This window comes from Palaemon carinicauda, chromosome 42 (assembly GCF_036898095.1).
Source record: "Palaemon carinicauda isolate YSFRI2023 chromosome 42, ASM3689809v2, whole genome shotgun sequence".
Taxonomy (NCBI): domain Eukaryota; kingdom Metazoa; phylum Arthropoda; class Malacostraca; order Decapoda; family Palaemonidae; genus Palaemon; species Palaemon carinicauda.
In genome coordinates, this window is record NC_090766.1 from 55642068 (window position 1) to 55647067 (window position 5000).

The window sequence follows — 5000 nt, forward strand, 5'->3', positions numbered from 1 at the left end:
TAGTTTTATTTACAACTGCAATAATAATAATAATAATAAATTAATTCAAAAATGGTCATCCCAACGTCATTCATCAATATAGATATATCTACAATTGCAATAACAATAATAATAATAATAATCATAACTTAAAAATGATCGTTCCAATAGCATTCATCAATATAGTTATAGCTACAATTACAATAATAATAATAACAACAGATTTCTAAGCAAATTAAAGATAACGACGTACACACACAAAATAAGCACGCAAATATAATCACAAACAACTCACTGCACTATAAATACCAATGCTGTCCATAAAAGAACAATGATCAAAACATTACTAATCTCTTTTGGTATTTTAAATACAACTAATTGCAAACGGAATACGATTGAGCGTATATCAACTTAATGAATCCTTTAATTATCACTTATAGAACACATTTTTCACTAAATTCTTGTCGCCTTTAGTAAGTACACATACACAAAAGGAGACCGCATTTAGCTAATAATACACAATTTCCAAAAACATACAAGATAATTAGCTAATAATAACCGAATAAAATAATTCAAGCGCGTTACTAAAATAACTATCTGAGTGATATAAATCAAAGGAAAAATTGCGTCAATGTTGTAAAATCTGACGGATGCGTTGATAATTGAAATAAATAGATTTCAAGCGAGAGTATCTATTGAATCTGATTCTATACATTTCTATAATTTTACTGGTCTTTGGAACGATGCAATAATATTCAAATTATATCAAACATTAAAGTCCTCTATGACTTTATTTTAAGTTAAGAAACCAAAATATTACATGAAAAAAATTATGATAGATAATAATTATAACGATGACAATTATAATAATAATCATAATATTCCATGACCCTCCATAATCAATTATAGGTAAATTTAATCTGTATGGCTACGCATTTGAAGGAGAAAATATATGCGCGAACTTACGATAGACCAAAGGCGCTAAAATTGCGTAAAATATTAGAAAAAAAAAGTCTTCTAGATTTCGTTATTACAAACAAGAAAAAAATCAAAACTAATGCTATCATAATGGATGGACACATAAGACAAAGGGAGATAAAAGTGTATAAAATAAAGTCCTCTATGCCTAGGAATTCTAATAAATGAGAAATAAATACGTTGCATAAATGGAATGTGGGGGGAAGACCGAATTCCACTTCCAGAGAATGTATCTGCGAGGTTTTTGATTCATGAAAAGCAACGCGTTTGGGGGAGACTAAATTATGGACCGGCGTTCATGTTGAATGTAATGGCATTCGAGTTCATTTTAGCCACACTCAAACAGACACAATTGAGATACAGAACTGATGCTTGGTCGCAGTTTACCTACACGAAAGAGATGCAGAACTAATGCTTGGTCGCAGTTTACCCACACGAAAGAGTAGAACAATAGAGATGGAGAACTAATGCTTGGTCGCAGTTTACCCACACGAAAGAGTAGAACAATAGAGATGGAGAACTAATGCTTGGTCGCAGTTTACCCACACGAAAGAGTAGAACAATAGAGATGGAGAACTAATGCTTGGTCGCAGTTTACCCACACGAAAGAGTAGAACAATAGAGATGGAGAACTAATGCTTGGTCACAGTTTACCCACACGAAAGAGTAGAACAATAGATATGGAGAACTAATGCTTGGTCACAGTTTACCCACACGAAAGAGTAGAACAATAGAGATGGAGAACTAATGCTTGGTCACAGTTTACCCACACGAAAGAGTAGAACAATAGAGATGGAGAACTAATGCTTGGTCACAGTTTACCCACACGAAAGAGTAGAACAATAGAGATGGAGAACTAATGCTTGGTCACAGTTTACCCACACGAAAGAGTAGAACAATAGAGATGGAGAACTAATGCTTGGTCGCAGTTTACCCACACGTAACAAAGAAGCAGAACAATCGAGATGGAGAATTAATGAGTGGTCGCAGTTTACGTAAACGAAACACATGTAGAACCACCGAGAAGAGATAACTGATGCTTGGTCGCAGTTTACCTACACGAAACGGATGCAGAACAATCGAGATGGAGAACCGATGCTTGGTCGCAGTTTATCTACATGAAATAGATGCAGAACAATCGAGATGGGGAGGACCGATGCTTAGACGTAGCATATAAACAACGGCATCTAACAAGGCGCATTATTCGTAAACGTTCGTTAACCCTCCTCAAATGCCTCGTATTACGAAGAGCATAATGAAGAGCCGCTTATAACGCCCAATCGCTTCGCTCAGCGTAATACTCCGGCGGGAGGATTCCTCTGTAGCAGTCCTCACTCTGAGGAACACGTCGTTAGGCCACCTCCGTCGGTACCCTTCCTCCTGCAGGAAGCGGCTCCGCAGGACGGCGAGATCATAGAGAGGTCCCCGGCGTAAACCAAGACAATTACCCAAACAGGCAACGGGTAATGGGCAAACAACACAGTTAAATCTGGCCCTTTCCCATTTGCATATAAACAACTATCCCTGGCCATCATTCGCACCCTTCTGAAGGGAGGCGCCGTGTGAGAGCGCGAAAGGGGATGATTGGAAGGGGATGGCGATGTGGAAGGGGGATAATTACGCTATGGGTGATGTATGGATGGGGCGGTTGGCGGCTAGATGGATGGGGATTGGATAGGGACTGGAGAATTAACGGCATGAGGAGGACCTGTGACGCTTCCAAGGGGCTTTCGTGGCCACGCAAGACTTGTGGTTACGGGAGGAGGCGGAAGGCGTGGACGGACGTATAAGGTAGAAATTAACATAAACTAAACACGTATGGTGGATTGACATGTAAGCCAAGTAGGGTATGTTTGACTGTCATATTTTCTAAACAGATACGTCTTTTAATAGATGGATATCCAATAACATCCATACATACACACACATATAATACGTATATATACACATTATATATATATATATATATATATATATATATATATAATGTCGCAACTAGTCCACTGCAGAACAAAGGTCTCAGACATGTGCCGCCACTCACGTCCGCTTATGGTCATTCTATGCCAATCTATATTAGCAGAGAGAGAGAGAGAGAGAAGAGAGAGAGAGAGAGAGAAAGAGAGAGAGAGAGAGAGAGAGAGAGAGAGAGAGAGAGAGAGAGAGAGAGAGAGAGAGAGAGAGAAATTTTTCTATAAAAAACCGTTTATAATCGAATTGTTAGAATATTAACCGAACCAGTTCCGTGACACAGGTCTCTTAACACAAAGGCAGTGTCTAGAGAAATAGGCTCTGCCTATAGCAGACTTAGAAACGGGATGACAAAGGTGTCTGGTTATAGAAGAAGCTGACACACCTATATCCCAGATGAAACATTGCAAGCATGAGAGAGAGAGAGAGAGAGAGAGAGAGAGAGAGAGAGAGAGAGAGAGAGAGAATAAAAAAGGAATTACCACCAATAAACTCCGGGAAACAGTCGAAAATCGCATCAATTAAAACGAACGATGAAAACCACGACAGAAATTCCCTATAAATAAAAAAAAAGTGATTTGAAAAGTGGGACTTAGTCTGGATATTAAATTCAAAGCTGCCAGGGATGCTGCTGTTGCTTTGTGTCCTGCTGGCTTTGCAGAGCGACGCAGGCTGCGCAAAACGCCTGCTGTGTATTCTTTGTTAGTTTCGTTATTGAGTGGATCTATCAGGTACATATAGAAATGAAAATTCGAAAATTCCTTTGGAACATATTATTGATGGGGAAATAAGAGGAGTCTGGCAGAGCGTTGATGCAATTTTACGTTTAGTATACACACAGTACATACATATATACATATATATATATATATATATATATATATATATATATATATATATATATATATATATATATATATATATATATATATATATATTGTGAGTGTGTATGCACGCGCATATGTATATCTAGTGAAAATATGTATATGTACTACCTATCTACCTACACATAATACATATAATATATATATATATATATATATATATATATATATATATGCTTTCAGATCGTATTCCTCATAACTAATTTTATAATTTCATAAAAAAAATGTATTACAATATTACTCTGATTATCATGGTTCGCGAAGGAAGTTGAAATACTTCAATTACAACAAAACATTTATAATAACAGATGATCGCTCTCTCTCTCTTCGCACGGATCTCATGAAATTTAGAGAGCAGCGTTTAGGTTTCATAGTATCTGAGACATAGGGATTAAATTTATAATGATATGAAGTGTAAATAATTGAAGCGAATTTTATTTTCCAAAAAATAAGCGACTCCTTCATACTAGCGACACCGATAAGCATCTTTTAACCGCAAAATTCAATTATGAAAATATTACCGTCCGTTATTAATTACACAATGCGTTATTGCATGACTTAGCAACTAAAATAATATTAATGATAGAAAATAGCTTCATATAGTATAGTATTTGAAACCGGGATGGTACACTCCGTAGAGTTTTTCTCCCGAGATGAGATCAGCTAATTACAATGAAATTTAGTAGTCAACGGTGTTATTTTCACAGTATTTACGACGCTAGTTAATGTAAGCAAATTATTATTGTATGGGGACATCACCGGAAGCAGTTTAATTTTCAGCGCTGGTTTGTGTCTGCGATAGAGATGAAACGAATCTATTTGGTGGAAATAATTATTCGAGTGCCAAAATAGTTTTGATATCGTATAAATAACTTGCTGATATATGGAATCTAGAAGCACTGGTTGCTTGTGTGCTTGGAAGCATGAAATTAAAAACACTGTTGAGCCTAATAATTAAACAATTTGCAAATATAAAATCTAACATGCAACCATTGAAAATAAAGTTTTTATTGAAATTAGCTGACGTTAAATAATATTTTGTATGTAAGAGTAATTATAAATGTTCGATTTTACTGAATATATAGGCCTATCAAAGCTAGCGAATGACAAGAACTGTCGCTAATGAGTATTTACGGCTGCCGGATAAATAAAAGAAATCGTTTATAAAGGACTACGCCGTTTGCGATAGAT

The 5000-nt window shown here is 36.1% G+C and overlaps 1 protein-coding gene across 4 annotated transcripts in view; it reads right to left on the bottom strand.

Annotated features, from left to right (window-relative positions):
• Positions 1-5000, bottom strand: part of LOC137632763 (iroquois-class homeodomain protein irx-4-A-like) — a 76665-nt gene that overhangs the window by 21438 nt on the left and 50227 nt on the right. The window lies entirely within an intron of this gene.